Here is a 27,666-nt window from a genome sequence, read left to right on the forward strand (position 1 = left end):
AATATACAGGAGTCCTATAATCTTCGTTAGGTTTATTTTGCCGGTAAAATCTAAAACCTGTTTTAATATTATGAGCTATAAAAAATCCATAACATGATTTTAAAAAACAGTAGTAAAACAGATAATATAAGAAACAAAACAATAATCAATGATTCACCTGCAGTCAGATGACCTGCTTGTGCAAAGCTATGCTCACAGAACTATTTCTTACTCTCATGAGTCCCACTGAAACATATTTCATTTTCTATCTTCTTATTATTGTATCTTTAAATCATTAACACTTTGCTTTAATCCAACATAAACAAGTTCTGTTTATTATTTGAAATATTCCAGGATCATTCCCAGACACATTTTTAGATATTCATTTTCAATTCCATGATAAAGTAAGAGAGAGAAAAGGGCAATAGCGAATCTCTTGTGTGTTACTGGGGAGTTGTGACAAAGGCTGACCTTGTATAAATTATCCTTTCAGAGATTATTGCACAGTAAATCAGTAAAGTATATGTGTTATTTTAAGTGGATGAGTAATTTCTCTGATAGAGGCCTACAAGGGGCTGGACACAACAGAGGCACAGAGCAAGTGAAGAAAAAAAAACCTATATTAAGTCTTCTACAATAGTACAACCCAGTATTTTTAATCTGAGTTTCTATAATACATAATAAGAATAGTACTAAAAATGTGTAGCTGAAGACCATTACCAGAGTAGGATGGAGAAGATAAACATGACAAAGCGGTTGTTTTGCACTATTATGAAAATTAAGTCAGGCAGTGTTTCAATGCCAATAGTCATTCCAAGTACCATCAGGCCACCACTCCAGAGTTAAAGACAAAGATCAACTTTCTTGTTCATGAAGCATTGTAAAATTGATTCTGTAAAAGGCCAAAAGAACTACATTTGCATAAACATTAGCAATTCAATTTACTCACCCAATTATCACTACAGGACAGAGAAGATACACAAAAATTGAACTGGTTTGCATTATCCATGAGAATGGAGAATGGCCTATTTCTGTGTCAGAGTTCATCTGAGTACAGGCTAGAGCCAGAGGTGGTAACTTCTATCTAGGTTTTGTAATGGGAGCGTGGAAGAATGGGAAGAATTGGAAATATGGGCTGCACGTCTCTAGTTCAGCACCCTTGGGACCTGACCTGTGCTGAATCAAAGAATTTGCCGAACCATGGGATGTCATATTTTCTAGCAGCATTGCCAATACTGCCACTGCTTATGGGTCTCTTTGAAGACATTTAGGGTAAATAAGAGGTAAATTGCACAGAACACTGAGAGCCAGGACTGGTAGCTGTGAGCAAACTTTATGGGACTGTGGGAAATGTGGACACACCCATGGTAAGAGGATATCCAGCTAACTAAAAATATGCCGGATCACAGATGTGGCCAGACAAGAGAGCCAGGCTAGGGAGGTTCAATCTGTGCTACATTTTTTGTTATAAAATTATCTTGTTGCTGATTTATTCCTTAGAAAAAGCTGAATCACAGAGAAAATATTCCAGCAATTTCTGAGATGGTCCAGGTCAGAGGCTGGTGCTCCCCGGTGAGCAAAGGGCTAGTTTGGAGGCAGAGGGTGCTCCCTGCTTGGCTCCTGGGGCTCCCACTGTCCTGTGACTTGCCCTGCTGCATCACACTAAGCAGCAGGAGTATGAAAGAGGCCGGATGGGCCCTTTCTTACAGGTTCCGTTGTATCGCACCCTGCCAGGAGGCATAGGTGGAGGTTTGCATGCTCCCAGATGTGCTCCTGGTGTGGCATCTGTGTCCCCAACGTATTCTGCTCCCCCTCATCTTGTTTCCTGGATGCTGGGCAGTGCAGACGTGTGCCATCCCTGAGATGTGCGCTGCTGCCGCCCTAGGGGAAAGAAAAAAGGAGGGGCAGGCTCAGGGGTGTACATGTGTTTGTTGCCTCTTTGCCTGCATGCACTGGGGGGTGCTCCCACACACAGCCACAGCTTCTTTGTCAGGAACAGGAGCAGCACAGGACACAGACCACCAGGTAACTGGCAACTTAGGGAAGAGAAACAAAAATGGTTAAAGGTCTAGAAGACATGACCTGTAATGGAAGATTGAAAGAATTGAGCTTGTTTAGTTTTGAAAAGAGAAGATCGAGAGGGGACATGATAGCAGTTTTCAAATACCTAAATGGGGGTTACAAGGAGGAGGGAGAGACATTTTTCTTCTTGACCTTTGATGATAGGACAAGAAGCAACGGGCTTAAATTGCAGCACAGAGTTAGGTTGGACATTAGAGGCATGTTTACACAGCAGGGCTAAAGCTGAAATAAGCTACTCAACTTGAGCTGCGTCAATTGCATAGCTTAAGTCAAAATAACGTATTTCAGCTTTTGGCGCTGACTACACAGCAGGAAGTCTGAGAGAGAGCACTCTTCCTCCGACTTCTGTTACTCCTCATAAAATGAGGGTTATAGGAGTGAGAGTAAGTCCTACAGCTCAACTCCTTATCCTGAGCCCCCCACATCTCAAGCCATTCTCTGAATCCCTCCCCCCCACTCAAGCTCACACTTAATGTCCCAACTTCCTGCCCTGAACCTGCCCCCTCTCACCCGCCCTCCCAGCAGGTTGGGATATGACAGTACCTGTAAGAAATTTAAGTTACTCTCACCCCTGGTTCCAGGTTGATGAGAATTGCAACATTTGATTCTAATTTGGCTGAAAAATCTGAAGGGAGTTTAGTGTCTTTTGGAGCTTGTCAAGTAGGGGCAGATCCAAAATCCACTGAAGCCAATGGGAGTTTTTCTATTGGCTTCAATCAGCTTTGTACCAGTCCCTTAGGGATAGGAATCAGAGAGGGTATGTCTAGACTGCATCCCTGTGTCAGCTGAGGGATGCAGATTAGGCAGGTCGACATTGCATATGAGGCAGGGATTTAAATATCTTGTGCCTAATTTACATAAAAATGGCCACCGCGTTCTGAGGACTCAGCACTTTGTCGGCAAAAAAGTGGCAGTCTAGAGGGGGATCTGTTGAGAAAGAAAGCCTTTTTTGACAGATCCCTTATGCCTCCTGCAAGGAGGTTTACAGAATCTGTCAATAAAGTGCTGAGTCGGCAAAAACGGTGGCCATTTTTATGCAAATTAGGCACAGGATACTTAAATCCCTGACTCATTTGCAATGTCAACCTGCCTAATCCGCATCCCTCTGCCAACAGAGGGATGCAGTCTAGACATACCCAGAGTGTTCACTGCTTACCTAACTTTGTTTTCATTGTTTCTTGTGTATAGAGAAATAGTATCAGAAGGATGACATAGGTGGAAATACTTCAAGACTGACATTTTGCAGGAGTTTAGGTTCTGCATTTCAATTATCAGCTTTGAAAAAGTATTTCTATTTATGCCACACATCAAAGTATTGTGAGCAAAGTACAATTAGCTAACATGCTCAAATCCTCTTGGAAGGTGAATCTGAAATACCCTATTGGAAAGCAATAGCACTAGAAATCAGTTTATAACTGGCTTAGACATATCATCCTAAACTATGAGAATTTCAGATCACTACTGAAAACAGATTTGCTGCAAAATCTGTATTCCCACTGACTTTACAATCATAATTGGGAGTATCGTAGCTATCTCACTAACCTAGGATATGTCTACATAGCAAAATTATTTTGAAATAACTATCCTAGCATCTACACAGTCATTCCGTTATTTCAAAATTAAATCAAAATAGCAGAGGGCTTATTTTGAAATTGGTAACCTCATTCAACAAGTCATAACGCCAGTTTTGAAATTACTATTTCAAAATAAGTGCTGTGTAGACACTTATATCAAAATAGGGGGCCTCCAGCCTTCCCAGGGTGCCCTAGTGGCCACTTCAGCCTCAACCAAGAACACTCCTCTCCCTCCCCCATCTCAGTAGCCCTTAAAGGGGTAGACTCTGGCCGGAGTGCCTGTGCCAGCTCCAAGCCTGCCAGCCCAGAGCCAGCAGTCACTGCCCCTGACCCAGTGGCCCCAAAACATGAGCCAACAAGCCACGAGCAGCCAGCCCTCCACCACTCTCCAGGAGCAGTCGGACAGCTCCCAGGAGCCTGCCAGGGCCTGGAGAAGGTGGGCACCTTCCTGATCCAGGGTGGAGATAATGGACCATATTCAGGTTTGGGGGGGATGCCCCCAACGTCCATGATCTCTGCACTAGACGGAGGAAGTTGGCTGTCTATGGCAGGATAACTGCCAGCCTGGCCACCAAAGGCCACATGTGAACCCAGGAGCAGGTTTGCATGACAATCAAGTTGTTCTGGCGAAACCCCCAACCTGATCCCTGAGCTTCCCCTCCCCCTTTTTCCCCTTGCTTCCCCTATCCAGCTCCCTCCTCCCAGGTTTCCCCCTTCCCTCTCCCACCCTCTCTCTTCTCCTCTCATGCCTCCTTTCCCCAGTCTCACCACAGTTTCATTCCTCTCCACCTTAGTTTTGTTAAATAAAGAGAGTTTGTGTTCATGAAAATACATGTATTTTATTTGACATCAGGAAGAGGGGTTAGGGAGGAGTAAGTGGAAGGACATGAGGGAGGAATGAGGCATAAGCCCCCAGTGGGGCATACCAGGGAGGCTCTTAGTGCTCCTCAGGGTGGAAGCTCTCCTGCAGGGCCTCCTGGATACTGACAGCCCCCCGATGGACCTCCCGGATGGCAGCCTGTAGAAAGTGCAGCCAGGCTTGCAGCAACGTGTCCAACAGAAGCCCCAGAGTGCCCAGGAGCAGCTCTGGCTCCATGTTGCAGAGTGCTGTGGTGTCCCAAGTGAGGGCAACCAAAGCACACAGAGACAAAATGCTTTGCTGGCCCTCACCGAGGTAGTCAAGCAATCAGGGAAAGCTGAGAACTGGCTACCCGGAGGGGGGGGGTCCCTTTAAGCACAGGCCTCAGCCTCAGGCAGCAGTCACACAAAGTAACTCCTGACCTGATGCCCTGCCAGACCTGGTTCCAGCTGGCCTTAAATGCGATTTAGCGTCCACTCAGTGTGGATGCACTATTTCAAAATAGCAAAAAGCTATTTCAAAATGCATTTTGCGTGTAGACGCCTTATTTTGAAATAAGCTATTTTGAAATAACTATTTCGAAATTAGATATTTCGAAATAATGCTGTAGTTTAGACATACTCCTAGAGGAGAGAGAAAATTTGAGGAATGGTACTCTGCATATTAATGGTTTACATAAATGTGTTATATTAATCCTAAGAGAGGGTAGGCAGTAGAATATACGTAATAGATTAATAGAACATAATTTCTGGTGCCACTCTTAACTGAGTTGAGATGGCTGTCAAGAAGACTCCAGAGTACTGTAAACTATTTATTTGACATTTACTAAAAACAGCTTGATGACAGTGACATTTTAGCCCTGTGGATCTGTTTAACAGTTTTCATTAAAATGCTTTGTTTAGTTAGATTTTCCATATAGCTCCCCTATTCTCTTTCTATTTTTTTCTTGTTTTGTTGTGAGAGGAAGCAATCTCAGAGCAGAACACTGTCTTTGGAAGAGCACAATTTACAATCATTATCATTACAAACCTATCTAGATATAAAAAAACATAAATAATTAGAATTTTGTGGGATTATTTTTCCATTTGTTACAAATGACAGTAAGTCATTATGTCCAGGATAACTGTTCAGATCACTCCATATGTCTATGCCAAAGGTCATCCCTGGAAACAAAATCATATATTATTATCAAACTGCAATTTATAATGCATTTTCCTCTCAAAAAATCTTTAGTAATGATCTTCTGTAATGAATATGATGAATTCAATTTTCAGAGGAGTTTTTGTCTCAACAAAGCAATCAGAACTCATGCAGTGCAATAAAGATGCTGACAAATTAAGATGTAACTGGTTGTAGATTATCTAAATTGGGGACTAAAGGATGATGTTGAGGATAAGGTTATGTGTGCACTAGAGCCCTTAGAGTAGCACTGCTATACCGCTGCAGTTGGGCCACTGTTACGTATGCCATGTAGCCACTGTATGCTGCTGGGAGAGAGCTCACCTATTGACATAATTAAACCACCCCAATGAGTGGCAGTAGCTACAGTGAGAGAAGACAGTGTGCTTTTTCACACTCCTGACTGACAAAAATTTTGCTGACAAATCTGCTAGGGCAGATATTGCCTAAAACACTGGGCAAGAAACCAGTAGATTTGGATTCTATTTCCAGACTACCGCATACACTTGTGCAACTGTCAGAAACTGAGAAGTTGATTGTCAGGCCTAGTGGTCAATCTGGGCCAGTTCCATGGGTCACCTGGTTGGACCTCTGCCTGTGCATTGACTGAGCTTTGGCTGATTGTCATGGAACACTCAAGTAGTCAGGCTCAGATATGTCTACATTGCAGCTGGGAGTGAGCCTCCAAAAAGGTAGATTCACACTAGCTCTACTAAAGCTAGTGACCTAAAAATACCAGTGCAGATGTAGCACTTGCTTGGAAGCTTAAGCTAGTTGCCCAGGCTTAGTCCCAGCAGGTCAGGTGGGATTCACAGCATGGGTTTCCACCCAAGCCATAACATCCTGCAATTTTTAGTGTCCTAGTGCAAGTCTTTCTACCCAGGAAAGGATTCTCAGTCCCAGCTCATCCATCGAATCACTTCAATGCTAGATCTACTGATACATGTAAGCTACATAGGTATTACAATTAGTAGCATTGCTTGCTGGCCTCTGAGAAATAGGTTTCTGTGTTTCCTGTCAGGATATGAAAAAACTCTAGAGTTCTGGATGCTAGCCCATGTGCTACTTAGTATTCAACGGTTTCCTGTAACTTTTCTAAAGTAGAAAAAGAAAGAAAGCAAGAAAGCAAGAAAGAACTGTACAGAGAACTCTGAACAGCTTGATTAGTTCTAGATGCTTGAGCACCAGTTTTTCAGAAAATAATGAAAACTCAACATAAAATAGAACTGCCACTTTTATTGCTGCAAAATAGAAGCCACATTTTGAAATAACAGCCTATTTGTGCCTGTATATGTTACATTTTCTGTACATAGCTCATTCTCTGTAACTGTCAAATGCGGGACAAAGTGGCATGCCTGCACAAAATGGTAACTTTTTTCTTCTTAGTTATATTGATTCCATTAAGAATGTTAAAGGCTACATTTCTATATGGGAATGGCTACTTTGTGCATGCTGGGCCTGATTCTCATCTTACTTGCACTTACGTGAATCAGGTATATCTCTGTGAAAGTAACTTACATCATACCGGTGTAAAATCGATATGAAATGAGAATCAGGATTAATAAATAAGGCCCAAATTCAGCAAAGCACGTAAGCACATATTTAATTATAAGCAAATGACTGTTCCCATTGGTTTGCAAAGAAACACTGAAATAACCTGAAAAATAGTTACATAAACCCTGATGTTATAAGGCAATTTATATAGCTTAAGAACCTCAAACAGTCACTAAACTGACCACACGATTTTAAATTATAATTACTAAAACAACTTGCTTCCTTGTTACACATTGGAATTTAGGATTTTCAATGCCAGATTAAATTACTAGTTCATCAGATCTGTTCTCCTGATGCCAGCAGTGGCCAATGACAGGTGCTTCAAAGAAAACCAACATCTCCTTTGCCCTGGCCTCTAGCGTGCATAGGAACAATTGTGCAAAGCTGTATTGATATCAGTCGTTCCTGCTATGGCATCCCATAGCTATTCAAAGTTGACTGGATCACTTTGGTTAAACTAATGCAGTGCTTCTCAGTCAGGGGCACATAAACCTCTGGAAGTATGCAGAGGTCTTCTAGGAAGTACATCAACTCATCTAGATATTTGCCCACTTTCACAACTGGCTACAGAAAAAAAAGCACTAGCGAAGGCAATACAAACAAAAATTATATACAATGATTTGTTTATACTGATCTGTACACCACACCCTGAAATATAAGTACAATATTTATATTCTAATATATTTATTGTATAATTATGTGGTAGAATGGAGAAAGTAAGCAATTTGTCAGTAACAGTGTGCTGTGACACTTTTGTGTTTTTATGTCTGACTTTGTAAGCAAGTGGTTTTTCAGTGAGGTTAAATTTGGGGTACACAAGACAAATAAGACTCCTGAAAAGAGCACAGTAATCTGGAAAGGATGATCTGAACAAGCATGAGATCAGTCTGTTATTGTAATCCTCTTGTGCTCTGTTCACTCCAGTTACCAAAATAGTTATTACCAGGTTAGCACATGAACATGTATTTCTGATTTCCAATCTCCCCCAGTATATAATCGAGACATCACTTGTTTCTATTATCTAGCAAAAGTTTGTGGGACCTTTTGTATGACAACAGTGTTCATAATCTCCATTAATCAAATATTTCCATCTACTGAGCAGTTAATATACTACTGTTATTTAATGTTTCATCTGTAGTGTCATGTGAATTCCAAACCATTACAGGCAGCAGAGAGATTCTTAGGACTCTTCTCAAGTGATATAAAAACTCTACTTCATGTTCACCTGTGACTGTTGCAAATCAGAAGTATCTTGGGAACATAATTCTTAATTAAAATGTGGATTAGATATATAACAGAAAGGATTGTAGGGGATTTATTTTGGGTGGTTTTTTTTTTTTTTTTTTGAAGGAATCTGTTGCGTATTTCAGTCCATGGCATTCACCTATGAGAATGAATCTCACCATGGCACCCAACTTAAAAATGTAAATATAATAATATTAGCTAATAGTTAATTATAGAAAATGTCTGCTATCCCTACTTATGGAGGTACTTCTTGGGGTATATCAGTGTTTCCTCTTATATTTTATAGTGATTGTAAAGAATTTGTGATGCTAATTGACCCTCAGAAATGGCTTAATTTTGAAATGAAAATGTTTATTATTATGATCACTGTCATCTTTATTAATTAAAAATCAGACCCAGGCAAATTACTTTAGATAAATTAGGAAAGAATGGAGCCAGTTTCTTTGACATTTATAGGTTTTGCAGACAAAGACCTTGACATAAAACCCATTGAAGACAACTCCCATTAAGGTCAATGGACTGTAGTTCAGTCCCAAAAGGAAAAAGAATATATCACAGAGCATAAGGGAACCAGTGGTTGAAATAGGCTACCCAGGAAGGGTATCTTACATCACTGAAACCAAGCAGAAAGGGGAGATGTAAGATAGCACTGATTAAATAAACAAAACAGACTAGAGGGAAGTTCCCCTTTGGTCTTAGCAAAGCAGTGGCAGACGTCTATAGCAATTTGTACTAGGGATGTGAAATTTATATTAATTGGCTAATTGAATAGTGAATGCATTGACTATCCGATTAGTCGATAAGGGCTCCTTATTGCAAAAGTACTACGGGGAGTCAAAAGCACTATGGGGAGTCCCCTGCTGGACCCATGCTACCCGTGGTATTTCAAAGCAACAGCACAGCAAACACCGCAGGGAGCTCGGCATCAGGCTCCATGCGGTATTTCAAAGCAGCAGTGCCACATGGAGCCCAGGATCAGCAGGGGAGTCCCCACTGACGCCAGGCTCCATGAGGTGCTGACACTTTGAAGCACCCTTTCCTTCCCCGCCCTCCTCCCCCCCTTACTACCTCTTTCTGATGGGCAAGAGGAGGGGAGTGACTAGTCGACTAGTGTGTCAACTATCCAATAAGCAAATGCTTAGTCAACTAGTCATTCACATCCTTAATTTGTATCCTGTGCAAACCCACTGATAGTCGAGTTGCAAATAGTGAAGGTAGAGTTCAACATGGTCTAACATTTATATTTTGAAACTGTATCCTCACTAACAAAAACAATTTATTTTATAGCATTTTTAAAAATCACAGTTTAAAGGATAACATTCTTTTTCTAAGTATATATTTTTTTCTCTACAGAAGTACCATTTACACACACACAAAGGAAAAGAGGAAATCCTTATTCTTGAAACTAATCTCAGTACATCAATTGTTAAATACTTTTTATATCTGTGATCCTGTGGAAAGTAATGAGTTGCCATTGTTCATTCAGACATGCAGGACCACTTCACTCCTGAATTCCTTCTAATTTTCCAAGAAACTGATCAAATGAATCCCTCTTGCTGAACAAATTAAAAATATTATCAGTCATGACTACAAAAATTAATTAAGAAATGCAGTGAATATAGGAACAAAGATTAAAAATGCATCTTCCTTAATTTTGAGTCATTATTTTGCATAATCACCACCACTCTTGTGATTTAAGGTACTCTCACAAAATCATGCATAGCATTTAAGAAGTGGCCTGATCTAAACATCAGAAATTATAAGATCTAAAACCAGGAATGACTCCATTTTAACAACAGGTGTTGGGGGTGGAAGTACTATGCTTTTCATGTTGAATGAAAATATAGAACATTATTTTTTGGCAATTAAAGGTTTATACTATTTTTATTGTTTTGATTCACAGTGACAGAAGTGTGCTGTGTGATTTGCAAAAGTATATAAAATAACAGTCAGGTCCCCAGATAGCTTAAAATAGCTCAAATAGACTAAACAAGGGAGAGCAAAAAAAAAGTGGCTTGACAAGCAATAGGACAACCAGGGTACACCTCTGGCCCCTCCTGGTCTCTTCAAGTGCACTCCTTTAGGTCTTGGGCTTCACTACTGTCTTGGAGGTGTAATCATGCAATTCTCTCACTCATAGGTTTGGACCTGAGCTGCAGACTACTACGATCAACCCTGACTGTATTTAGTATCTGCAATTCAGTTCTTTTGGAGCATTAACAGTGGACAATAACCAAAATATTCTTCTTAAAGCAAGGTAGAACAAAAGAGTCATGGGCTACGTCTAGACTGGTATGATTTTCCGCAAATGCTTTTAACGGAAAAGTTTTCCGTTAAAAGCATTTGTGAAAAAGAGCGTCTAGATTTGCAAGGACACTTTTCCGCAAAAGCACTTTTTGTGGAAAAGCGTCCGTGCCAATCTAGACGCGCTTTTGTGCAAAAAATGGCCATTTTTGTGATCGGGGCTTTTTTGTGCAAAACAAATCTGAGCTGTCTACACTGGCCCTTTTACACAAAAGCTTTTGTGCAAATGGACTTTTGCCCAAATGGGAGCAGCATAGTATTTCCGCAAGAAGCACTGATTTCTTACATGAGATCGTCAGTGTTCTTGCGGAAATTCAAGCGGCCAGTGTAGATAGCTGGCAAGTTTTTCCGGAAAAGCAGCTGCTTTTGCAGAAAAGCTTGCCAGTCTAGACACAGCCATGGAAAGTAAAGGTCTTAACCAATAAAACAAACTATATGCTTGTCCAGCTTAGCAGATATTTGCCCATCTTCTGTTTGGGAATCTCAGTGGGTTTATGCTTCTCACTTCACTTCCACCACGCCTTGGTTCAATCTCTTCCCTTTAACTCATCCCAGTTCTCTTCTTTGAGCCCTTCACCCCCGCTCCTCAACTTCAAGAACTCTCACTTAACTTAGTATGAAAACTGAATGGACTTTAGGCTGTCTTTTTTTTTTCAGGTCATACACAGCAACCAAAGTTTGTTTGAAGCTGTACAAGTGGCAAAATGTTCCATAAGAGGTGTGAAAGCTCATCAGAAGGATCCCGGCAGGACTGGAGTTGTCAAAGAAGTTGAGAGGAAGGAAATGTGTGTTCATCTTTACAAATTTAGGGATTGATCCTGTAACCCTGATTCATGCACATTCAGACTAGCATACTCATTAAGGGTGACCGTTACCCCATGCAGGAAGCCAGAACCAGGTCTATGCAGAAATGAGATTTATGCCCTATTTTGAGGCCTCCTGCATGAGAAGAAGGGCACTGGTTATTCTAATGCTGGTATAGTACTTTTTAAGATCCCTAGGTGGGAGGCACAAATTTCCACTACATGCATCTGACGAAGTGGGTCTTTGCCCACGAAAGCTTATGCTCCTACACTTCAGTTAGTCTATAAGGTGCCACAGGACTCCTCGTCGCTTTTACAAATGCAAATAGTTTCTCTTTGTGGGAAATAAATATTGAGGGGGACAATTTGGGCAATTTTTGAGGTGAATTTGAAGGCATCCCGAATTGTAATGCAGTGAATTGAAATGGCACAATGAGAAAGAGTGAAGAAATTTCACTGTGCTGATACAGCAATCCCGGGCTTCACCTTGGAGAAGCAACCTGAACATAAAGGCAGAGAAGGCCATCACCATACCCCTCTTGCCTCACTGCCCCACCCCCCAAAGGCATATTATGGAACAGAAAACATAGATCGTGTAGAAGAAAGCTGTCAGCTGAGATATAAACTGAGTGTAACTACTGAAAACAGAAGAGTTACTCCAGGTTTATGCCAGTTTAACTGAGAGAAGAAAAAGGCCCATTGAGTATAATTGAATCTAGGAGTTTTCTATTACATTAAAATGACTTCCACAGCAGGAAACTCCTGAGAACACTAAGGACAGCCATGCTTTCCAAATAATAACACTTAAGCTTTTTTTCCAGCATTTAAGCTTTCCCGTTTGAGTGGGATGTTTTACAATTCACCCAGGATTTCTTGAGTTATTTACATTACCAGAGACTGAGGGCGAGGTTTTTGTTAATCGTGATAAAGTGATTTCTAGGACAACACTACATTTTACAGTTTGTTTTTCTATAGACATTTATTTCTCTTCTCTATCATCTCAAGTGGATCATTTACCTTACTTATGTCATTTATATTCAATCAGATGTTGAGTTCCTTACTTATTTTCTAGCATAATGACCTATGAGAGAAGACTGAAAGAACTGGGCTGAGGACTGAGAGGGGACATGATAGCAGTTTTTAAGTATCTAAAAGATTGTTACAAGGAGGAGGGAGAAAAATTGTTCTCCTTGGCCTCTGATGATAAAACAAGAAGCAATGGGCTTAAATTGCAGCAAGGGAGGTTCAGGTTGGACATTAGGAAAAACTTCCTAACTGTCAGGGTGGTTAAACACTGAAATAAATTGCCTAGGGATTTATATCTCCATCTCTGGAGATATTTAAGAGCAGGTTGGATAGATATCTATCAGGGATGATCTAGACAGTGCTTGGTCCTGCCATGAGGCAGGGACCTGGACTCAGTGACCTTTGGAGTTCCCTTCCGAATCTAGGATTCTAGGATTCTATGTAATCTCTTTCACATGTCAACTGAGATTCAGGGATGTTTAAGAAGTGTGAAGATTAGAGACATTAGAGCCTGCAAAATTTGAACTTGTTACACATTTCTGGAAATGTGTCTAAGACTCTTCAAGATTGTTATTCTTTAAGACAGTGATTCAAACACAGAGACAAAACAGTGGAAACGAAACTTAGAAAGTAATTAACATTGTGTTTTCCTTTTTAATTGAAAAAGAAAATGTAGTTCTGGTCCAGTAACTGTGACTCAGTATTCAGGGTTCTTTTTTTTTTTTCTTTTTTTCAGTAAAGCCTTCTCATTTAGCTGGTGGATTTAGTGGGTAATGCAAGTTTGAGTTAATAAGCAGAAAAGTGTACAACAAAAAACACTAGATATTCATTCCTAGACTCAGACTATCCTTTTTGATACAGGTTAGAACACTGGCCCTTTCCGTTTATTACCATAAAAGGCTATGGAAAACAGATCTTATTATATTTGTTGATAATTCAGGGTGTGTCTAGACTACAGGGTTTTTTTTTAAAGTGGCCTTAAAACTTCCCCTGCATCTAGACTGCTGCCCCATTCTTTCTAAGTAAATCAAAAGAACGCGGCAGTGTTTTCGACCACAAAAAACCTCACTTTACAAAGAATAACACCTTTTTTCGGAAGTGCTCTTGTACACATGATTTCTCCTCCCTACTTGAACTATTTAACCTTAAGTTACAACTTTTAAATGTGATTATTTGTTGCACCATTTATAATACATTTTATGGACTTTTCTTTTTAAATCTACTTTTTAATTATGTTTTAAACATTTCACTTATTTGTTAATGTATTTAAAATAGTTTCCTTTTCATTTTGCCAACCTCTCATCCCCCAAAAAGAGAGAAGAGATGCATGAAGGTCACCAGTGAAAATTCATAAACCATTGTGAATAATGTCAGAACTATAATTTAATTAGTAGCCCATCTGTCACTTTCTGTTTGACGAGCACTAAATGTCCAATTATCATTTAATATCTGCTCTAATCAGTTCTGGCAAATTTCGCAGGCACACAAGAGATGACATTAATAGATGGAAGTGAAGCTACTTTTGCCACATTATCAGAGGGAGAGAGAGGGAGAGAGAGAGAGAGAGAACTTGTGCAGTTTTGACTTATGATGGGGAAGGTATGAATTCATTCCAATTAGTAGTAAAGACATTTCATGTACACTGTATTTCTGTATATTGCTAACTAAAGCTTCTCCTTGTTCTTTCAAGAATTTATCAAAATAATGATGATTTTTGTGAGTGCGAAATGTATCATTCTGGCATACTGCCAGAAATAATGTATCCATTACGTAATGTGTTCTCTCTGCTTATACCTTCACAATATTTCTCTATAATGTGTCCATAAATTAGTTTGCACATTCTGTATATTTATTCTGATTGGATGCAAACATTATTACAAAATACAATTGATCCACAGGGCGCTTTATAAAGAAAATAGACAGTGACTTAATAGTAGTAGTTGTTGTTAAATTGTAACACACGATCCAGTATGAGTTAACAAAAGATTTGCTGACATTTCTGACTGCCAAGCAGGCAATACTACAGACTAAATGGTTCCTTTTCTCTGGCAAAGACAAAAGAAGAAAATATACAGCTTAATGAAAATTCACTGTGTGTCTTAGGAAAATATAGTGCATATGTTTCAAAGCCGTCTGTTTCCTGACATTTATTTCCACACCATGTTACCAGGCACATAATAACATGCTGATAAGATCGATGAGCTTTGAAACACATATTTATGACATCATAAAATGCACTTCTTCAACTGTAACAAGAAATTAATAACACTACTTGGACACACCTAAGGTCAAGGGCAGATCAGCGCACACCCATTCAGACTCCAGATCAATATTGGAATAATCTTTGAAAAAGGCTTTTGTCTTGACAAGGGAGCTTCCTCTAATGAGAAAGTGCTTTTTGTGTGACATTTTAGATTTAGTCCCCATCTTTGATGCTATGTGAAGTGCTTCAGCACTCATAACAAATAAAAACACACCAAAACTGTGTGCAACATGGCGGCTAGATTGGCAGCTTAGCAGCTAATAAGATTGGGAGAGCTACTTGGCCCACTCTAATGATAAAATAGTCAGTCACAAAGTGAGATTTCAAGTAAAGTCTTATGCGATAGCTTTTGGCTGTATTTCTAGTTCTAAAATATCATTTCTCATACATCCATATTCTCTACTAATAAGATTTGAATCTGAGATTGTACTGACTGCAGCTTGAATTTAGTGAGAACTTGTCAGGTTGCTGTGCTCCTGCTTGACCCTTCATTATTCGACCCAGCCCAGTACACATTATAGCACAGAATATTTAGAAAACAGAAATCTGCTCTTTGATATCTTGGTGGTTCATCTACTGTGCATGAGGAGAAATTCTCATTATACGCATCTCTGTGTGTATCCCATGACCTATCCCCTCTAACAACCTGCTGCGCTTATGAGGCAGTTATTTAACTGCCAGCTTTTAAAACTGGTGGCTGGAAACTTCTGAATAAAGAGACAACAAAAGGGTTTCTGCTAAAGAAAAAAACAACAAAAACACATTGAAACATACACACACAGAAAGAAAAAGTAATACTGCCCCAGGGGAATGAAAATGCGAAGAAGGAGGTTTTGAGTGAGCAGGCATTATTGATCCTGAATTCACCCACCACCTTTAACTCCCACAGCTCAGAAAAAAAAAAAAACTTGCCCTGCTGTAGGTCTCTGCTGTAAGAAGTGCTCCAGGAAAGCAATGATGTACTAGATAGCAGCTGGAGCAAAATCCACAAAGACATTTGTGATGGATAGGAGGACTACTGGCTAGCATTCGATGACTAAATGGTTAAACTCAGGTAGCTACGGGGTGTTGGCAGGAAGCCAGAAGAACCAATGAGATACAGTCCTGAAATTTGAATTGTAAAGATACATCTGCCCGCCGTTTTCCTTGGTGTAAATTTTAAGCCAGGAGCTGGAGAAGCAGGATGATTTAAATCCAAGCAGGACTACTATGCCTCCAAGAAACACTGGGTATGGGAATGGACTGGACCTTGAAGTGGATTGTGAGTAATAGGGAAAATGTATATTTAATCTCAATCAGTTTATTACCTTTGTTTTATTGTTTTCTTAACATCTCTGTGCCAATCCATGTGCATCCTCCTCCCCCATTCATTGTCTCTAAGCTGCAGCCCAGAATAACTATGATTTTCTGTGTTTTTAATTTGTTTTTCTTAGTTTGTCTGCAGCACCTAGTAACTAAATATGCTTTTTACTATATATCCCTTTGTTTTGTTAATAAAATCACCTTTTTTGAATGTGATGGTTTGATTCTTGTGTCCTGGGAAGTAGAAGGAGGTCTGTGTGTACGTGTCGAGACTGAGAGGTCAGCTATCATAGATTGCAGTTTGGTTTTTGTTTGTTTGTTTTCTTTTTCAAGCTCTCTTGTGGTAAAAGAGCTTGGGGTACTTCTCTGGAAGAAGTTCAGGTGATTCTTCCTGGGTTTCAGATGGAGTTTTTGTATTTGATGATGGCAGCCTATCTCCGAAGGCCAGGGAATCTGTGAACGTGGGGAGTTTTTAAGCAGAAGCTTGTAGGGGCAAGATATTTAAGTCTTCTTGCGGGCCCCCACCTTCTGGTTTGGAGTGCCAGAATGGGGAATATCTCTGATATTGACAACTTTGATACAAAAATGGCTATCAACAGTCTTCTCCAGCTTGGTCATACATAACCTTCCTTCTTGAAATGGTTCTTTAACCGCCACTTGGGAAGAGGAAGATGAAATCAGTGTCTTTGCTAAAGGAGTAATTACTCATAGAAAAAAGTAGAGAAGCACATGAAGAGCTGAAATCAGGATTCAAAAATATTAAAAACTTGATCAGCTTTAACCAAATTAAAGCAGTGGACTTCAGATATTTGTACACTGTGTACAACATCCTACTACAGAGAAAATCTTGTAGCCATTTATGTTTACGTAATATGTTATTCCCTTCATGACCAGCTACAGCAACTGACCACTCCACTACACACCTCATTTGGAACCAGCAATCAGGCAGCAGCAGAAGCAAAAAATAAAATCAAATACAGTACAGTACTATGTAAAATGTAAGCTGCTAAAAAAGGGGGGATTAAATAGATAAGGAAGCAGTTTCTGTGCTTGTTTCATTGAAATTAAAATAGTCAAAAACACCATTTTTCTTCTGCATTGTAAAGTTTCAAAGTTGTTAAGTTAATGTTCATTTGTAACTTTGGCAAGAACAAACATAACTTTTCATTCAAAGTTACGAATAACCTCCATTCCCGAAGTGTTGATAATTTTGAGGTTCTACTGTGTTAGGAATATAGTCTTTTTCAACAGTTCTGCTGATGACTCTGGTTCTTCAGGGTAGCTTCAGTTTCCCCTCCTTTTATGTAACTATGAGGGCAGGTGGAGGCAAGTAGACAATCTCCTTATTTGTCTAGCTGTGTTTACAGGTATCCAGACTGCTGTTTGCAATGGGAATCTGAAACTAATGACATTTATTCAAAGTCCATGAGTTTGTGGGTGATCTCACACTGCCTCTTCTCCCGTCCTTCTACATAGCCCTGCAGTATTCAAAACTGTGTTAATTGATTAGGACAGTAAGTACCTTTAATAAACTCAACAATAGACACATTTTTCTTGCAAAACTACCAACATTGTGGAGGGGGAATGTGTGGCTTTAAATTCATTAACGTACAAAACTCCAGAGCTCAGAGAGACAGGCTAGAATAGGATTGCACACTTTCAAGTTTTTCAAAACAGGACAATACAGCCCCCTATCTCCTCACCGCCTCCCACAGACATTGGCTTCCACCTCTCCATGGACTTGTTGCCACATGCTGATGATGAGCTTTCCTGTCCTTTGGAGAGTGACAGGGTTGGACAGCAGTCCTCAGATTGAGTGTCTGGAGGTAGTCCAGGCACAGGCGTTAGTTCCCAGAGAGAGGGGCTGAGGAGAACTGGAACCCTGGGAGCAGGCCTGCCGCTGGGGGAAGGGAGTGCAAAGAGGGCAATTGCCTCAGGACCCGGTGATTTAAAGGGGCCTGAAACTCCAGCCACTGCCACTGCTACCATTTCAGTGGCCACCGGAGCACCAGAGTACTACTCCATGCAGCTATGAGGGCTGGGGGTGGGGGACAGCCCAGGGAACACTAAGGGCTGACTTCACAAGGCCCTGCCCCTTCTGCCCAAGGCCCTACCCTTCCAGGGGTCACAGGACGAGCCCTCCAACATACACCTTGCATCAGGGCCCACTGTGGCTGTTGGCCCTGCTGCTTGGGAGTCTGTGAAAGCAGGCCAGGCTATCGCAAGCAGTGAGTCTGGCCATCAGCCCCACCCCTCAAATGCCACATGCTGTCAGGATCCACCCCGCTCCTGCCCCCCTGCCGGACGGTACTGGTATCTTCCTTTCTGCTAGAGTTAGGTCCTCAGGGCATGTCTACACTACAAACTTAGATTGACCAGTTAGGTCAACTTACAGCTACTGCAATAATTACTGCAGGTTTTTTCATGTCCATGCTACTCTTCTTCTGTTGGTGATGTGCGTCCTCACCAGGAGCACCCCACTGGGGGTCCAGCCTGGCTCTCAGCTCCACTCCCTGTTTGGAGTCTGGCTGTCACTGAGGTTCTCACCTTCTCACGGCACACACTGCTTGGATCCCGGGCTCTCAACTCCCTGGTCCCTGGTGGAAGCCTGGGGGGTGACAGCCAGAGTTGTGACCCAGGCCCTGGGTTCATAGTAAAAAGCCCTCTATCCTTTCTTGACAAGAATGAAAGCCAACAGCTGGATCTTCTCTCAGTCAGCTGTTCTTCAGCAACAGCTACTCTTCCCAGCCTCCTGGAAGCAGAAGCTGATTATGGTTAAAGTGGGAACTGAACCTTTGATGTCTGATAAGCAACAGTGCCTGGATCCTGCACAGGACACCCACTAGAATTTCTAGTTGAAAACCAGACATCTGGCAACTCTACCACCTATCCAGTTTGTCCATACTTTGCAGTTTGATTTTTCTTTACTAAACATAGTACATTGCATTTGTCTTTGTTGAATTTTGTCTTGTTGATTTCAGACAAGTTCTCCAGTTTCTCAAGATCCTTTTAATTTCTAATCCTGTCTTCTAAAGTACTAGTAATCTATCCCAGTTTGGGGTCATCTACAAATTTTATAAGCATAATCTCAACTCCAAGTCAATCATGAAAATATTGTTCACTCCGTTCAGTTTGGTGGGTCTAGAATCTGCAATAAAATTTCATTGTTGCATAGCAAAATGATACCAATTTTTTCATTTTTGTATTGAAACCAGCAGTCTTCAAAGATGCAGAATTCTCATTTTTCTCAAATACTATATGTTTGCCTGAATAAGCAGTGCAGGTTCTGGGTCATCCTCACACATACCAACAATCTCTCTAAACTTAATATAATAACCACCCATCATGAAGAATTCCCTTTAATACCAATTATCAGTCAGACAATTCTATGGAAAAAAACAAAATGGAAATCTATCTCACATTTTAAACAGACAACTATTTTTATGTTACCAACCTGTAATTTATCCGAAACAGCTCAATTATGCTTCTGGTCCAAATTATTTTCATATTTTACAAAATTGTGGTTATAGTCAGAGTATTATTATAGTTAAAGTATTTTAAATAAAAATACTTTTGATGGAATATTAGTTCTCTGATAAAAAGGATAGGGAAATAAGAGGGTCTAGTTGATATTGAAATATTTTGGTCTTACTAAAATGCCTTTAGGTTGAATATAGGGATAACAGGGAGAAGTGTAGTGGCCTATGATATACAAGGGTCCTGACTAGATTATATAGTGGGAATTTCTGGTGTAAAGTGTATGAAGCTATAAGGGTAACCAGGAAGGTTTTAGCTTTTAGATGTTCATTCTATTTGTTACCCTGACAATGATGGTGAGGATGATGATGTCTAGAAATCCCAGTCATGGACCAGGATTCCTTTTAAGCTAGGTATTGTATAAACACAGAAGAAAAAGATGGTCCATGCGCCCAAACAACTTACTATGGGATAAAATTTACCCCTATATAGAGAGCTAGCATATGTACCAAATATAAGCTTCCTATGGGATTAGGTAGTGCTTAGGTTTAAGAAGGGCACAGTTGTTGTGCAGACCGTGTGCACAAAGGTGAATTTCAATCGGAGTTGCTGTTCAACAGCATCTCTAAAAATCAGATTGTTTCCCTAACCCTCAGTGTTCCAATGCCTTGCATCGCTGATTTCCTTGGGATTTGTATGTGTCACTGAGAGAAGAATATGCCCCAAATGAGCAGTGGAAGAATATCCTTTCTCTTCAACTTTATTCCTTCCTACATTTAAAATCTTACGCAAGGAAAGAGCAGTTCATGCTCAGTAACACCAGAGTCCATGACAAAGGGATTTCAGAAACGATTGGCTCTCACTCATAACTGAAATTGTCAGAATGCCTACTAGCAATGGCTCCTTAACTAGCCGTCAAGTCATCATCATTACAGTGGCACGGGTATTTAACTTTTAAAGTGATACTCAACCAGTCTCTCAGTTTTGTAATGGACTGGAAAGTGCCACAGGCACCAAAAACCAACACAATTCCCTTCTCCCACCTTCCTGCAACCAAACCTTGTGTTCTACTAGGCCACTTGGCAAGTGCTGCAAAACCAGTGTTAATCAAAACAGTATAGGGCTTGGGGAATTTCCATTCTGTGTTCTAAGCTGTGATGATATTTAAATGGACCCCTAGAAACCAGTTCAAAGTAGTTCCTCCTAAACTTTAAAACTTTTAATGGCTCTCCCATCTTAACCTTACCACCAAAAATAGATATCTCTGGGTATATCTACACTACCACCCTAGTTTGAACTAGGGTGGTTAATGTAGGCAACCGAAGTTGCAAATGAAGCCCGGGATTTAAATATCCCGTGCTTCATTTGCATCTTGCCGGGCGCCGCCATTTTTAAAGCCCCGGTAGTTCAGACTCCGTGCCAGTGGCTACACGCGGCATGGAGTAGGTAGTTCGGATTACGCTCTCTAATCCGAGGTGTACTGGTAGATTGGATTAGAGAGCCTAATCCAAACTATCTACTCCATGCCGTGTGTAGCCGCAGGCATGGAGTCCGAACTACCGGGGCTTTAAAAATGGCAGCGCCCGGCAAGATGCAAATGAAGCCCGGGATATTTAAATACCGGGCTTCATTTGCAACTTCGGTTGCCTACATTAACCACCCTAGTTCAAACTAGGGTGGTAGTGTAGACATACCCCCATTCCCTAATCCTTTATAGGATGTCTTATGTCTTATCCCCTTCAGTTTATCATGTCTTATCCCCTTCAGTTTATCTACCCTTCTTATCATCTCTAAGTAGTAACTCTGCTCCTCGGCCTCTCTTATCATGAAGCCATATTAGTCAATGTGCCCATGATACTTGGGGTAAAGCAAGTTAGTTTGGGGCATCCTGCTTTGAAGAGGTAACCAGGAGGTAGTGATGGCTGGCAGAATGTGAGGAATGGCTGGACACAGAATGAGAAGCCACAGCTGAGCAGTGAACCCTGACCTGATAGCAGAGAAGCATTGTTCCGGTGAGTAGTGGGAGAGTATAAAGGCAACCTGGGTATGGTAGCTTTGAAAATCAGAAGGAAGATGACTAGAAGTTTTAGAAATGGCAGGATGGAAGCGGCTCTTCAGTTCTTTAAAAAGAGTGATTGGAATGCTGTATCTTTCCTATTTTATTGTATATTCTTTATTTATTAACTTTTTAATTCCTCTGATGGCTCCCCAAATTGATACTAAAGGGATGGTTTTGGACCACAAATATCAAGAGAGATTGATTTTCTTCTGCTTACTGCAACAGATTTGGATATCGACAGAGTCTGAGACCTTTGTCTACTACTCCAAAGAATGGGTGAATAGTTCCATCTTCGAACTCACAGCTGCCAGATGCTGTGATGCTCTCTATATCATTTTAAGCGGGGAAGGCAGACAGATAAGTTTGGGCTAAAAAGAGCATGTCGTGCTTTCACTGTTCTTTTTCATCAACACTATACTTCTGAGTTGACAAAAGGTTTGGCAAGATTCCTTGCTTCTTGTTGGCCCTCTGTTTTTCCTGGTTATCTATCTTTATATTTCAGCATGTGTCTGTCTGTAAGTCCATTTGTTCAAGAACTTGCTCCTGAAAGGTAAGATCTAGGAGCACCAAATTTGGAATGCAGCTTCCTCTTCTCCTAACTTAAAGCAAGGTTGGAGTTTGGTTGTACCAGGAAAATGGGAAGTGCCTGGAATCCAGCTGTTTTCCAGCACATGGAAAGGGAGGGGGCTGATCAGAGGACTGCATACTGCAGAGTAACCAGTGAGGGCAGCCACACCAGTAAGAAGAGTGGCCAGCAGAGTACGAGGGTTCACTTTGTTGGCTACCAGCCTGGGTAAGTGGCTCCCCTGCTCCAAAAAGTGCAACACCAGCCCTGCTGTTTTGCTCCCCCAGTAACAGGAGATACTCCTTCCTAAAGAAAGGGCAGAGCCAGGAACCTCAGCCCAGCCTCAGACCAACTGCAGCTGGAAGCCAGGGCCCCAAACTCTCCCTGCAGATTATTTTTAAAGGCACCACCTGGGAGGAGCTGCTGGCTAGGGAGCCTAGCTCTGGCCACCCCAGAAGAAGTTGCTTCTAAAACAGCACATCCTCACCACCACAGGTAGCCACAGTAAGCTCCTCCTCCCCCAGTCTCCCACACCACTGCCCTGACTTTTACATTTTCTACCCTATACCCAGAGCTCCCTAACTTTCCCCCCCGTCCTAAGCCCTCCACCCCTTCTTTGAGCCCCCCAGCCACCAAACCCTGTACTCTGAGCCACCAACCCCTACCCTGAGCCCCTATTTCTCCCAGACTCCTGCCCTCACTCTAGCACCCCACATACCCAAGCCCCTGCTCTGACTTCTGTACCCCCCAGACCCTGTCCTGAGCCCCCACACCAAACCCTGTGCCCTGAGATTCCCCACATGCTGCCCTCACTTCAGAGCCCTCCACCTCAACTTCCTAACTCTCCCAGACCCCTGCCCTCGGTCCTACAATCCCTCCATCTGCCCTGACTCCAGCCCCCACACCTTAGTCCCTGACTCCTGCACTCCATCACCTATCCTGAGCCCCTCACACATCCATCCTCCTGCCCTGTGCCCTTCAGACCTGCCCTGCCCACTGCCCCTCCTCCCCTCCCATGACAATGCAGCCTCTTCCCTGAAGCCTTCCCGCCCCCAACACCCTGCCCTGAACCCCTCCCCATCAGTGCCCTCAGCCCCCTAAACCTCCCAACTCCCTACACTGACCCCCCCAATCCTTTCTCTGATTCCCCCTGTCACATTATTGGGTGGTGACAATAGGAAAAGACAGAGCAATTGTAATCACCACCAAGGCAGATTTGAACCTGGGACCTCGGGACCTGACTATAGGAGCCTCTTCCCTCTGAGCTAAAAGCCAGCTCGCTCCCAGGCCATGCTGTAGAGGTCTCTTGATCTTAACTGCTGAAGTGGTCTAGGTGCCACTTGCAGTACTCAGTAACCACACTAGGTGTGTGGGTTACACAATTTTGAACCCACTGTGTGGCTATGTCAACACTCGCGGCTTCTTGCGCAAGTAATATACAAATGAGGCTAAGCATGGAATATTGCTGAGCCTCATTTGCATACCTAACGAGCCACCATTTTTTTCAGAAGAGGCTCTTGTGCAAGGAGAGTCTACACTGCTCCTTCTTGCACAAGAAAAACCCTCTTGCACAATGCCGTTCTTCCTCTCAAGTAATAGATGTAACAGCATTGCACAAGAGGGTTTTTCTTGCACAAGAAGGGGCAGTGTAGACACTCCTTCTTGCACAAGAGCCTCTTCTGAAAAAAATGGTGGCTCGTTAGGTATGCAAATGAGGCTCAGCAATATTTCACACTTAGCCTCATTTGCATATTACTCGCTCAAGAAGCCACGAGTGTAGACATAGCCTGTGTGTTTACTCAAAATTCTGTGTAAGGTGGGCTATGTAAGATGTCTAATGAAAGCTTATGCTATGCTGATTCTGTCTGTGCTATTCATATACTTGTATGATTTTATATGTAAAGTTATGAATATGGGCTCTATACTTAGATTTTAAATATTCTCTGTCTGGGAGACAGCATTAGGCATCAGCCACCTATTGTGAGGAGTGGTTATTCAGTGATGTTGTATGGACAATGGCTCTCAAGCGTTGCCAATAAACACCTGAGGAATGTGCCTGGGAACCTGCAGACCAGTAGATACATAATGACTGCTTGCTTAAAGAACATGGACAGGTCTCTTGATCATGTGATCAGCTCCAGTTTGGAGGTACCATCACTCAGGAGAACAATGGATTTCCTTCTGCATGGTCAAGATTATGAAAGGATCCTGAGGGTTCCTCCGTCTTGGTCTTCAATCCAGCTCTTGACTCCAGAAGGACCTTTGTTAAGGACCGGGGGCAGGGAAGGATTTGTTGATCCATCCTAACATAGGATATACTCCAGAGGCTTAAGCTGGCAGTTTGTTATATCTCAGCTAAGAGCCTGCATCAAGAACTTGGTGACTGATGTAAGTAATGTGCTTTCTTTAACAATCTTACTCACAACCTTTTCTTTCTTTTCATTAATAAACCTTTAGATTTTAAAGGACTGGCACAGCATGCTCTCTTGGGTAAGATCTGAGGTATAAATTGACCTGGGACTGTGGCTGGGCCTTTGGGACTAGAAAAACCTATTCCAAGTTGGTGACATTGGTTTTCATAACCTCTCCTCTGTATAAGGTGGGTGCTGGTTGTGGCACCTGTAAAGCTGGTAAAGTCTAAGGGGAAAGGCACAACTAAAGTCTAAGGGGATTTGCTTGTGCAACCTCTTGCTGGCTAGATTGGCAGAGTGCTATGTATGACTGCTTTGGTACCTTATAGAGGAGGACCACAGTCTTGGGCTGTAAGTAGCCCTCGTTCTAAGCAATTTGCCCTGATTTGACCCTCTCAGAAGTGCCCCCAGACCACCTGTTATATTATACACCTCCTACCGCAACCTCCTGCCCTGACTCCTGCACCCCCAATTTCCTGGCCTGAGCCCCATCATTTAAATAAAGCCTGTATATTTTCCTTTTAATTTCCAGGGGAAAACAAAAAACAGTGCTACAGTTAAGAACCCAAGCAACTCTAGGTACATCTGCTCATTACAATATATCAATTATATCATTCAAAAAACATGCTAGGCTCTTTCTTTATAGGCATGTATGATGATTCTTCAAAATGGGAAAATCCCTTCCACAAGCCTTCTGAAGGCTTTTCATGTGCACAGCAGTGGGTGGACCTTTCTCATAGTTTGGGGGCTAGGAACTTTTGGGGGCCACTAAAGCTTCTTCTTTCCTCCCCAAAACACCCTCCACACATACACGATAAATAATGCTTCCACTGGGCAGTTACAAATTCTGACCCTCACTTGTTTGAAAGCAGAGGTTAGAGATAAAGAGACACTTTAAATACTAATAAGACCTTGAAGGGCACACACTGAGTAACAGGCAGCTAGTGCAGTCTGCAAGACTCTTGTGGGAAAAGGCCCTTGAGCAGTCATGTTGCTGCATTCCACATTAGCTGCCATCTGTAAGTGGTTTTCAAGGGTAACACCAAAGAAAGTGCATTACGGTAATTCAGCCTAAAGGCAAAGATCAAAGCAGAGAGATGAGAAGATATAAATACTCTTTCCTAACAAATGACCAGCTGCTGCTTGAGCTGTCTGCCTAACTACTTTCTGTAATGAGGTAATAGAAAAGAGTTCAATGACATTAATGAAAACAGCCTAGCCACTTTAACATTATCCCAGTCTTTGGTACCAAGTGCTGGCCACAAAGCATCCACACTCTTGTGTTGGCCTGTCAAGCTCCCTGCAAATGGTCCTCAGCTTTTGTTACCATGACTACTTATTGCTTAACTAGAACTATCCTTCAGACCTCATTTCTTGGACCAGGCTCCTCGAGTCTGGGAAGCAACAGACAAGTACGTCTAATTCTGTAGAGTATGTAACTATGAGGCTGATGCCCGTCTTTTCTATTTACGTACCTATACATTTCTGAGTACTCTGCCCACCTGGAGAAGCCACAACATTTTCAAGTTGTGCTCAGAGGATATGCACTGTGTTCTCACTTGGATCCTTTATTTTTTTCTTTCTTGTGTTAATTTCAAAATCAAAACCAGTTATACAGAAAGTGAATTCTATGGGAAAAAAGACATAACAAAATCCATTTTTGTACACCACATTCTAGCAGAATTAGTGGCCTTCTCTAGCAGAGTTCAAGGCTGAAGTTAAGAATACATGGGATCAGTCTATTGGGCAACTAAACTGATTACATTATTTCCTCAACCAAGCCCATTATTTGAATCACATGATATAGCCCATGAGAAGGAAACTTAAGTGTTTATATATGATGAATTACAGTAATCATAATCCTGTAGGTCAGGCCCCTTTGCATAATGACTACAATATGGTTTTGTGTGTCAAAGATACATATAATAAAATACGGAAATGCAGTTATTAGCTGGTATCTGTTAGTGGCAAAGCAAGTTATTTGATGGAACTCCATGCTTCCCATGAAGCTCTATTCACAGTGGAACACAAAGAATGCTATTTTCAAACATGTGCTTCTTCAAAGGACAATCAATCTTGAATTCGGGTGTTTGGGTCAGGACTTACATATGTAAATGTCTGTTTAATTTGCTATTAAGAACATTAGAAAATTCTTTTGAAAAGCATGTGCACAACATACATCGCAAATCAGGAATGTATATATGCCACAAATGCCATCAACTTAAACAGATAATGGACTCATGTTTCCCATTAGCAGTTTCTTCCTGGAGCCCTGGAAGTCCTTCACACAATCCTTTTGCTTATTTTGTAGGACTCACTCCATTGAGGCAGAGGTTATTGAAGCAATATTTGAAACATTACAAGTTGTTGGTTGTTTGTTTGGTTGGTTGATTGATTGGTTGGTTGGTTGGTTGGTTAAAAGCTTGCTGGAGAATTGCCAGTAAATCTTGAGAGGGTTACATTTTTGGAACTACTCCAGGGATATGTTTACAGATAACCTCTGAGGATCACCTGCCTCGATGAATGGAAGCTTTATTAGAACCCTCAGCTAGATTGAGAACGTTAAAAGTTCTGATTTGTCCTAAAGCATAGCTAATAAAACTGCTCAGGAATTTTTCTATTAAACTTTTTTGTTGGAAAATATAGGACAAGAAGCAATGGGCTTTAATTGTACCAAGGTTTAGGTTGGACATTAAGAAAAGCTTCCTAACTCTCAGGGTGGATAATACGTTGCTTAAGGAGGTTGTGGAATCTCCATCACTGGAAATATTTAAGAGCAGGTTGGACACACATCTATCAGGGATGGTCTAGATGGTGCTTGATCCTGCTGTGAGGGTAGGGGTCAGGACTTGATAACTTCTTGAGGTCTCTTCCAGTTCTATGATTCTATGATTTTATGATTCTATGAAAATATAGATTTGCCAAAACAATTTTTTTTCACGGTATATATCTGTTTTTATAAGATCTTTGTAAAAAATGTTTAT

This window comes from Pelodiscus sinensis, chromosome 2, assembly GCF_052426305.1.
Source record: "Pelodiscus sinensis isolate ZL-2025 chromosome 2, ASM5242630v1, whole genome shotgun sequence".
Classification (NCBI taxonomy): Eukaryota; Metazoa; Chordata; order Testudines; family Trionychidae; genus Pelodiscus; species Pelodiscus sinensis.